Source organism: Bombina bombina, chromosome 2 (genome assembly GCF_027579735.1).
Source record: "Bombina bombina isolate aBomBom1 chromosome 2, aBomBom1.pri, whole genome shotgun sequence".
Classification (NCBI taxonomy): domain Eukaryota; kingdom Metazoa; phylum Chordata; class Amphibia; order Anura; family Bombinatoridae; genus Bombina; species Bombina bombina.
Genome location: NC_069500.1, coordinates 307,425,263 through 307,436,958, shown reverse-complemented (window position 1 = coordinate 307,436,958; position 11,696 = coordinate 307,425,263).

Sequence of the window (11,696 nt, the reverse complement as noted above, 5' to 3'; positions counted from 1 at the left end):
TGAGCTAACATTTTTCCACCCAAATGGACTAACTATAGATCTAGACCTACAAGCAATTATGTAGCTAGTTTATTTCATGCAAGTGGCAAGAGTCCATGAGCTAGTAGCGTATGGGATATACATTTCTACCAGGAGGTGGGCAAAGTTTCCCAAACCTCAAAATGCCTATAAATACACCCCTCACCTCACTCATGCCTCAGTTTTACAAACTTTGCCACCTTTGGAGGTGGTGAGGCAAGGTGTGCTTGATTTATCCTGTGAAAGGCGCTTCTAAGCATTTTGAAGCCCAATTCCTCTCAAAGTACAGTGTTTGTCTGAGGGATGTGAAGGGAGTATTGCCTGATGACACCATGTTTTTGCCTATTGGAAATCTATTGTAGGGCTCTATGTAAATCGGTCGCAGGGATTCATCTGTTGCCTCCCTTTACAGATTGACATTATACTCCTCTACTATTATCTCTACTATGTTTCAGTACTGGTTTGGCTGTCTGCTATATGTGGGTGGGTGTATTCTGGTAAGTATATATCTTTTTTTAAGACACTCTCAGCTATGTTTAGCACTTTATTTTATAAAGTTTTTAATATATATCGCATATATTTGCCATGAGTCAGGTCTGTGTATATTTCCCTTTGCAGTCTAACAGTTTCAGCATGGAAATTATGTTTATTGTAGTTATGTAATTATTATTTTTTTCTTACCTGGGGTTTCAGTTGGTTGCAACTTGGAGTCTATTTTTCAAAATTTTCATGGACTATCTAGGCTCGCGATGACGCAAAATGCTACTTTTTTACACAAATTTTTTGGGCACGCCTGTTATGATGCGAGTTGCATCATTTTATTGTGTTAGCTTTGGCACCAAAAGTTTTTTCCTCTGCATTTGCGTCATCTTTGTTTGCGTCATTCTTGGTGCCAACATTTGTTATATTAAGTCTCTCCCTCTTTTGCTCGCTGCTCTCATTTGTTTATAGAGGGCTATGATGTTTGCTTTTGTATAAGAATTTTATCATAAGCATTTTTTCCCATTCCTGAAACTGCTATTTTGAGGAAATTGGATATTTTGTTTAAATGTTATTTTTTCTTTTTTGTTACATTTTGCAAGATGTCTCAAACTGATACTGCCTCTGATGTTACTGTAGGAACTAAACTGCCTGAACACAATTCTATAGTCCTCTTGATCACAAAACTAGTAATCGTTTGAAGTTTTTCCTATTCCAGATGCTATCTCTAATATGATTACTAAAGAATGGTCTAAGCCTGGTGCTTCTTTTAACTTTTCTTCTAGGTTTAAGAAGCTGTATCCTTTACCTGTGGCCAATTTAGAGTTTTGGGAAAAAGTCCCTAAGGTTGATGGGGCTATTTCCACTCTTGTCAAACATACTACTATTCCTATGGAAGATAGTACTTCCTTTAAGGATCCTTTAGATAGAAAGATTGAATCTTATCTTAGAAGAGCATATTTACATACTGGCTATATTCTTAGACCTGCTATTTCTATGGCTAATGTTGCTGCTGCTTCTACTTTTTGGTTGGACAGCTTAGCACAGCAGTTATCAGATCCTGAACTTTGTTGAATTGTTCTTCAACATGCTAATCATTTCATTTGTGATGCTATATTTAATGTCATTAAAATTTATATTAAATCTATGTCTTTAGCTATTCTTACTAGAAGAGCTTTATGGCTTAAATATTGGAATGCTGACATGGTGTCTAACTCTAGATTACTATATCGTTTCAGGGTAATAATTTATTTGGTTCTCAATTGGATTCTATTATCTCCACTATCACTGGGGGAAAGGGAGTTTTTCTGCTCCAAGATAAGAAATCTAAGGGTAAGTTTAAAGCTCCCAATCGTTTTCGTTTCATCAGAATAGAGAACAAAAAACCTCTCCTTTCCCTAAGGCCTCTGGCTCTAAATGGAGACCATATTCGAAATGGAATAAATCCAAGCCTAAGACTGCATGAAGGTGCGGCCCTCAAACCAGTTCAACTGGTGGGGGGCAGATTGAAATTATTTTAAGACATTTGGACAGAGTCTGTTCAAAATAAGTGGATTCAGGATATTGTTTCTCAAGTGTATTGAATTAGGTTTCAGAATAAGACCTTCCATGGGAAGATTGTTTCTTTCTCACATTCCAACAAACCCTGTGAAGGCTCAGGCTTTTCGGAAGTGGCTTTCAGACCTAAATGTTTTAAGGAATGATTGTCACAGTTACTCAGCAGGAACAGAGTTTGGGTTTTTATTCAAATCTGTTCATTGTCCCAAAGAAAGAAGATTCGTTCAGACCAATCCTGGATCTGAAAATTTTAAATCGTTTTGTAAGAGTCCCAACTTTCAAGATGGTGACTATAAGGACTATTCTGCCTTTTGTTCAGCAAGTTCATTTCATGTCCACTTACAGGACGCTTATCTTCACATTCCGATTCATCCAGACCACTATCGTTTTCTCCAACATTGGTGTGTCCGGTCCACGGCGTCATCCTTACTTGTGGGATATTCTCTTCCCCAACAGGAAATGGCAAAGAGTCCCAGCAAAGCTGGCCATATAGTCCCTCCTAGGCTCCGCCCACCCCAGTCTCATCCAGACCACTATCGTTTTCTGAGATTCTCTTTTCTAGACAAGCATTACCAATTTGTCGCTCTTCCGTTTTGGCCTAGCGACAGCTCCAAGAATCTTCTCAAAGGTTCTTTGTGCCCTTCTATCTGTAATCAGAGAGCAGGGTATTGCGGTGTTTCCTTATTTGGATGATATCTTGGTACTAGCTCAGTCTTTTCATTTAGCAGAATCTCACATGAAACAACTAGTGTGGTTTCTTCAAAGACATGGTTGGAGGATCAATTTGCTAAAGAGTTTCTTGATTCCTCAGACAAGGGTCACCTTTTTAGGTTTCCAGATAGATTCAGTGTCCATGACTCTTTCGCTAACAGACAAGAGATGAATGAAGTTGGTTTTATCTTGTCTAAACCTTCAGTCTCTATCATTTCCTTCAGTGGCTATGTGCATGGACGTTTTAGGTCTCATGACTGCAGCATCGGACACAAACCCCTTTACTCATTTTCATATGAGTCCTCTACAGCTTTGCATGTTGCACCAATGGTGCAGGGATTATACTCAGATATCACAGTTGATATACTTAAATCCCAACACTCAACTCTCTCTGACTTGGTGGTTAAACCATACTTTATTGTTCAAGGGGCCTCCTTTGTTCATCCTTCCTGGACTGTGATCTCAACAGATGCAAGTCTTACAGGTTGTTGAGCTATCTGCGGGTCTCTGACAGCACAAGGGGTTTGGAATCCTCAAGAGGCGAAGTTACCAATCAATATTTTAGAACTCTGTGCTATTTTCAGAGCTCTTCAGGCTTGGCCTCTATTGAAGAGAGAACTTTACATTCGTTTTCAGACAGAAAATATCACAACAGTGGCATATGTCAATCATCAAGGAGGGACTTGCAGTCCTTCAGCAATGAAAGAAGTATCTTGGATACTTTCTTGGGCAGAATCCAACTCTTGTCAAATTTCTGTGATTCATATCGCAGGTGTAGACAATTGGGAAGTGGATTATCTCAGCCGTCAGACTTTACATCCGGGGAGTGGTCTCTCCATCCAGATGTGTTTTTTCAGATTGTACAGGTGTGGGGTCTTCCAGAAATAGATCTGATGGCCTCTCATCTAAACAAGAAGCTTCCCAGATACCTTTCCAGGTCCAAGGATCTATTGAAACAACAGGACAGGAAGGTAAGGGGTTACTATAGCACTCACTCTCACTCTAATAATGATTAAGGTAAAATCATTCATACTTTATTTATCAAAAGTTAAAATCAGGATGGACATCCCTGATAGGTAAGTTACACTACCCACAACCACCTATATAATAATATTTAAAAGCAAAAGGGGCTCTCCTAACACTCTTCTGTTTCCTGGCCGATAACAGGAATCGTCGGCATCAGGTGACTGGAGTGATAGGATAAGCCTAGAAAGAACGTGCTGTACAAACGCGCTTCGGCTATTAGAAAGCCTTTCTCAATGTTTCACATTCAATGTCTAAATGAATAAGCCGAGGCTCCGATGTTCGGAGCTTAATATATCCCCATAACACCGGTTAGCAGCCAATCCGAGGCATATTCCAGGTTCCGCCTTCAGATCCTCCAATCGGTTACGGGCTTAGTTCACGCCCATAAGAAAACATCCATCCGATTGGAGCTATGCCGCACACCTCGTCACTGGTGTTCAGTTTATTATGCACACTCCACGTCCATAAGAAAGTCTCCTTCTGATTGGAGTAATGCCTTACATCATATCATTGGTGCGATGTCGGACTTAGTGAACTGTGCATAAAATACTGCTAAAGCCTCAGGTTAAAATAACCATAAATAGCATTTACTTATTATTTTCCAAACTGTCATCTTTCCAAAATAATTAGAGATTATGTAATGCTTATATGAAGAATTGAAAGCAGGTTACTGCTGACGAATTTACTTCATCAAGTGAGTTAGTTCTGTAGTTTGCAGGCAAACATTGTTCTGCACTCAGATTTGTCATGCCATTATAAAAATATATGTGTTAGTATATGATCAATACCAGTATTAAATCACTTAATGATGAGACATATCCTCTTGTATCCAACTATACACATAATACCATTATTATATTAAACTACGGCCACATCGATTATCTTTCAAAAAACAAAGGGACAAAATTTGTTTGTTCTCCCTGAGATTGAGGACATTCAGTTATATGTGGGTTGATAGTTACTAATTAGGATCTCTTGTCGTTTATGATTACTTAACTCCATCTTATGCACATTACTAAATCAACTTAAGTGTCTGACAGTAATGGAAATTTACTGGTCACAGTTATATATAGATATGTGACATACACTAATTGGTACAAAGCTAGAAAGTATATAAAGAAATACCCACAAACACCCCCGACAGGACCTAGTAGAAGCTTTTGATTGCCTCCAAACTATGACCATAAAAAGGGGGTACGTGGGTCTAATGTGTTCCATATACATATAGCTCTTAAAGGTATATCCACCTGTTATTATAAAAAACTATTCTAGCAGATGTTTGTGTATTATCCTCGGATTCTAGGAAAATTATGGAACATAATAGAATCCTCAGGTATAATAGTTATTTAAAGTTTAACATTTCATACTGCTACATAGAATAGCAATTATACATTAATGATTATAATTATGACCTGTAAATGCTATCGGTTATTTTAGATATACACCCAGTAATTGTTGAATTCATTCATACCATTCTGTATGACCGTGTTCAGATTAAAGACCCATTTAGTTTCCTTCTTAAGGAGTTTTTGTTCAGTAAACGTGATTTACTGTTTATCTTGCAGTTGTAATTTATTATACGTTGGTATGACGACACGCAGCCTTGGCACACGCATGACCGAACATCTAAGTAATATAAGGACAGCCCATAGAGATGTGGAAAAGAAAAAACAAATTACTAGTGTGGCTAAACACTTTCTGCAATCTCATAATGGGAATACCAATGTAATGCGATGTTGGGGTCTTGAAAAACTTAAACCAGGTATAAGAGGGGGGGAAACTGAACAAAAACTCCTTAAGAAGGAAACTAAATGGGTCTTTAATCTGAACACGGTCATACCGAATGGTATGAATGAATTCAACAATTACTGGGTGTATATCTAAAATAACCGATAGCATTTACAGGTCATAATTATAATCATTAATGTATAATTGCTATTCTATGTAGCAGTATGAAATGTTAAACTTTAAATAACTATTATACCTGAGGATTCTATTATGTTCCATAATTTTCCTAGAATCCGAGGATAATACACAAACATCTGCTAGAATAGTTTTTTATAATAACAGGTGGATATACCTTTAAGAGCTATATGTATATGGAACACATTAGACCCACGTACCCCCTTTTTATGGTCATAGTTTGGAGGCAATCAAAAGCTTCTACTAGGTCCTGTCGGGGGTGTTTGTGGGTATTTCTTTATATACTTTCTAGCTTTGTACCAATTAGTGTATGTCACATATCTGTATATAACTGTGACCAGTAAATTTCCATTACTGTCAGACACTTAAGTTGATTTAGTAATGTGCATAAGATGGAGTTAAGTAATCATAAACGACAAGAGATCCTAATTAGTAACTATCAACCCACATATAACTGAATGTCCTCAATCTCAGGGATAACAAACAAATTTTGTCCCTTTGTTTTTTGAAAGATAATCGATGTGGCCGTAGTTTAATATAATAATGGTATTATGTGTATAGTTGGATACAAGAGGATATGTCTCATCATTAAGTGATTTAATACTGGTATTGATCATATACTAACACATATATTTTTATAATGGCATGACAAATCTGAGTGCAGAACAATGTTTGCCTGCAAACTACAGAACTAACTCACTTGATGAAGTAAATTCGTCAGCAGTAACCTGCTTTCAATTCTTCATATAAGCATTACATAATCTCTAATTATTTTGGAAAGATGACAGTTTGGAAAATAATAAGTAAATGCTATTTATGGTTATTTTAACCTGAGGCTTTAGCAGTATTTTATGCACAGTTCACTAAGTCCGACATCGCACCAATGATATGATGTAAGGCATTACTCCAATCAGAAGGAGACTTTCTTATGGACGTGGAGTGTGCATAATAAACTGAACACCAGTGACGAGGTGTGCGGCATAGCTCCAATCGGATGGATGTTTTCTTATGGGCGTGAACTAAGCCCGTAACCGATTGGAGGATCTGAAGGCGGAACCTGGAATATGCCTCGGATTGGCTGCTAACCGGTGTTATGGGGATATATTAAGCTCCGAACATCGGAGCCTCGGCTTATTCATTTAGACATTGAATGTGAAACATTGAGAAAGGCTTTCTAATAGCCGAAACGCGTTTGTACAGCACGTTCTTTCTAGGCTTATCCTATCACTCCAGTCACCTGATGCCGACGATTCCTGTTATCGGCCAGGAAACAGAAGAGTGTTAGGAGAGCCCCTTTTGCTTTTAAATATTATTATATAGGTGGTTGTGGGTAGTGTAACTTACCTATCAGGGATGTCCATCCTGATTTTAACTTTTGATAAATAAAGTATGAATGATTTTACCTTAATCATTATTAGAGTGAGAGTGAGTGCTATAGTAACCCCTTACCTTCCTGTCCTGTTGTTTCAATATATTTTTTGAGGGGCAGCACCGGAATTTTTAATTCCTGTCTCACCTATATTCACAGTGTAGTGCCAGTTTGTGTTTCTTTCGTCAGGTCCAAGGATCCTCAGGCCAGAATGGCCTCACAGGTATGCGGATCTTGTCCGGATGTCCAGTTGCCAGCCTTGGCCACTGCCTTTAAGACCAGACCTTCTGTCTCAAGGGGCATTTTCCATCTCCAGGATCTCAAATCTCTAAATATGAAGGCATGAAAATTGAACGCTTAGTGCTTAGTCATAGAGGTTTCTCTGACTCAGTGATTAGCACTATGATACAGGCTCATAAGTCTGTTTCAAGGAAGATTTATCATCAGGTTTGGAAAACCTATATTTCACGGTGTTCCACTGATGATTATTCTTGACATTCTTTCAGAATTCCTAGGATTTTACAGTTTTTTCAGGATGGTTTGGATAAAGATGTGACGGATACCCCGGCTACCCCGACTGGGTAGCTCCACCAAATGGGTCCTGCTTCCTCCCTGCCAACTGCAGCTATGTAGCTGGCATGTGACCACAGCCTGTAACCACCCCTGATGCCCGACAGCACCAGTACTCTGTGTCCCACCCTGTGGCAGACTCCAGCTACCCCGACTGGGTAGCTCTGCCAGAGGGTCCTTCCTTTGCCTGGAACAGGCTGCTATGTAGCCCAGGAAAGTGATTTTAGCTGGAGCTCACCCAAATAACTAGACAGTCTAGCATTCAGGTGAAACAAGAACTGACTTTATTGGGACAAACACACATCTTTTATACACACACACATCTTTATAAAACAGGGAGACAATGCCACAGTTTTCCCTCCATTCCCGCCCCTCCAGACTGACCGGCGCCTCCATAGCAACCATAGTCCCACAGAATCCCAGGACACAGTGGTGACGGTTTTGGGGTGATCCTGGGAGAGCGGCGGCACGATTCGTTATTGGGGACCGGAGATACAGCCCGTTTAAGTACTAATCCCCAAAAGTGCGGATCTCTGGGGCACATGGTTGCTGGAGCGACCAGGGGTAAAGTTAGTGGGTGTCCTGCTGTCCTGTGGCCGACCGGGAGCTCCAGGAGCCCAGACAGCCTGAGAGGGGTTAGACGGGTGTCCGTGGTGAGGCGGCCAACCGGGAGTTCCAGGGGCCCAGCCAGCCTAGGAGGGTTTTCCTGGTCATACACCAGCTTTTCACAAGACAAGCAAACCAAAGCTTCTAGGGATTGTGGTTGCTCTGAGGAGCCCAAAACCACTGAGAAACAACAGGGGTGAGGTTGTAGGGGGGTGGGGGGTAGCCTTAGCTGTCTGGTATCCGTGACAAAAGGGTTATGTACAAATACTTTGAAAAGACAAATCTCTGCTCTTTCTGTCTTATTTCATAGAAAGATTGTTAAGCTTCCTGATATTCACTGTTTTGTTCAGGCTTTGACTCGTATCAAACCTGTTATTAAATCTATTTCTCCTCCTTGGAGTCTCAATTTGGTATTGAAGATTTTACAGGCTTCTCCTTTTGAGCTTATGCATTCTCTAGATATTAAATTACTTTCTTGGAAAGTGTTATTTCTTTTGGCTATCTCTTCTGCTAGAAGAGTTTCTGAATTGTCTGCTCTCTCTTGTGAGTCTCCTTATCTGATTTTCCATCAGGATAAAGCTGTTTTGCGGACTTCGTTTAAATGTTTGCCTAAAGTTGTGAATTCTAACAACATTAATATGGAAATTGTTGTTCCTTCCTTGTGTCCTAATCCTAAGAATACTCTTGAAAGGTCTTTACATTCTTTGGATGTGGTAAGAGCTTTAAAATATTATGTTGAGGCTACTAAAGATTTCAAAATGACTTCTATTCTATTTGTATTTTTTCTGGTTCAAAGAAAGGTCAGAAAGCCTCTGCCATTGCTCTGGCATCTTGGTTGAAACTTTTGATTCACAAAACTTATTTGGTGGTGGGGCAGTCTTCTCCTCAGCGAATTACAGCTCATGCTACTTGATCAGTTGCCACTTCTTGGGCTTTTAAGAATGAAGCTTCAGTTTATCAAATTTGGAAAGCAGCAACTTGGTCTTCTTTGCATACATTTACAAAATTTTACCATTTTGATGTGTTTGCTTCTTCAGAAGCAGCCTTTGGTAGAAAAGTTATTCAGGCATCTGTCTCAGTTTGATTCTAATGCCTTTGATTTGAGTTTTTTTTAACTTTTAAGAAAACAAATATTTTTTTGGATTTAATTTCTCAGCGGATATAACTGTTTTTATTTTTTCCCTCCCTCTCTAGTGACTCGTGGACTTCCACATCTTGGATATTATATCCCATAAGTCACTAGCTCATGGACTCTTGCCACTTACATGAAAGAAAACATAATTTATGTATGAACTTAACTGATAAATTCATTTATTTCATAGTGGCAAGAGTCCATGAGAACCACCCTATTTTTTTGTGGTTATGATTTTTTTTGTATAAAGCACAATATTTTTCCAGTTCCTCTTTTTGTATGCCTTTTACCCCTTTTTTTTTTACACCTCGCTACTTGGCTATACTTTAAAATGAGGTATGAGTGAGGTGGGTGGTGTTTTTATAGGCATTTTGAGGTTTGGAAAACTTTGCCCCCTCCTGGTAGGAATGTATATCCCATACTTTACTAGATCATGGACTTTTGCCACTATGAAAGAGAAGTTCTTACATAAATTATGTTTTTTTCTTCTTATTTCTAAATAAATTGTAGCAACTCTTGATCAACAATCAATAAAAAATGGAATGATTTGAAACTACATCACACAAACGTAGGGTTAATATATTGCATTGAAGATTAGATATTAAATCAGATTTAGGATGCAATAATAATTAGTGATATTATACAGTGCTGAACTTATTTGCTCAATATCAATAAGATATAAATAATTGGCACTTTAACATCTATTATGTTATGCCTAATAACCATACACATTGTTTGTCCTTATTTTTTCTTAATATGTTTTTATTTAATTGTATGTAGTTGCCAGCATTTTAGTATTTTAATGTATTCTCTTATATTGCGTCTTAACAATATTGTGATACTATGTTTCTTAACGAAATAATAATTTAACTGGGAAAAGGATCTACATTAATATTTATAGACATGTATCATCAGCCAATCACCGCCTAGCCCTCTTTCTGACGGGCAAGCACTAATAGCCAATCATGGACAAAACCCTATTCCCAGCATTGTACATTGAGCCTTATTTAAGGCTAAAGGAGCAATACTTTGACATTACCTATTGAAAAAGTCTGGACAATACGAGAAGAAGAGAAACACATGGAGGCCAAGTATACCCAACCCAACTTTCGTAGACGCTACACTGTCACCGGCATTCTAACAGACTTGTGTACATCTGCAGTACACCAACATACAGGAAGATCATAGGGCAGCGAAAGAATGGAAATGGAGTATTAGACTACACTGTGTTATACAATACTGTGCAAAAGTCCCCATTAGATTTCTTGTTTTAGCAATGGTATAATGACCATATATAAAAAAAAACTCAGTCTCTTTATTAGAATACAACCAGAAAATACAGGATATTTGTATGCAGTATTAAAAAATAGAAAAAAATCATAAAAATAGCTCATATAGGCTAAAGTGGTAGTATTTAGTGTGACCTTCCCTTACACTTGAGCAATAGCAAGAACCTGCCTCTCGTAAACCTAAATGGAATGGAACCCTAATTAATGTTATTGCTAACACCTGTATTTGTTCTTCTATTTCATATCAAAATGACTGCTGTGAAAAAGGTCTATTACACCAGGTTTGTGCAAGACATCCTTGAGCATTACATACACATGTGGTATGAGTTTCATTGGAAGCTTGCTAATAAAACCATCTTTTAATCACATCATTCCATTCAAAATGCCAAAGATCACAGAATTTGACAGACATAAAATCATACTTTTGCATCAGCAAGGCCACTCTCAAATTGAAATCAGAAAACAAACTGGATATTTAAGATGTGATATTCAAGCTGTTATAAAGAAATTTGAAGAAGAAGAGGTCAAGGACAAAAAAGTACTGAAAGGCCAAGAATTTTTTCAAAATCTGAAGAGAAGTTTCTCAAAGTGTCTTCTTTGAGAGACCCGAAGAAGTCCAGCAAGGACTTGGCTCAGCATCTGGCAGCTTCGTCGGTTGACCCTTCTACAGTCCGAAGAAGCTTGATCAGGAATGGTCTTTGTGGAAGGGTAGCAGCCAAGAAACCACTTTTTCAGAAGGGGAACAGAGTGCAAAGGCTAAGTTATGCTAAAGCTCACAAATATTGGAATGTAGATCAATGGAAAGGAGTATTATAGATTGACGAATCCAAGTTTGAAATCTTTGGGTCCAATCGTCGACAATATGTGAGAAGAAAACAAAGCATAGAGGGTGCCACATAGTGCAGATCATGCGAGAAGGATCCAAAAGATATATATAGCCAAATTGCTACTCACGTGATGTAATGCACATTCGTGCAATATGGGTAAACCAGAACCAAAAGTCGTCCGGCAGACA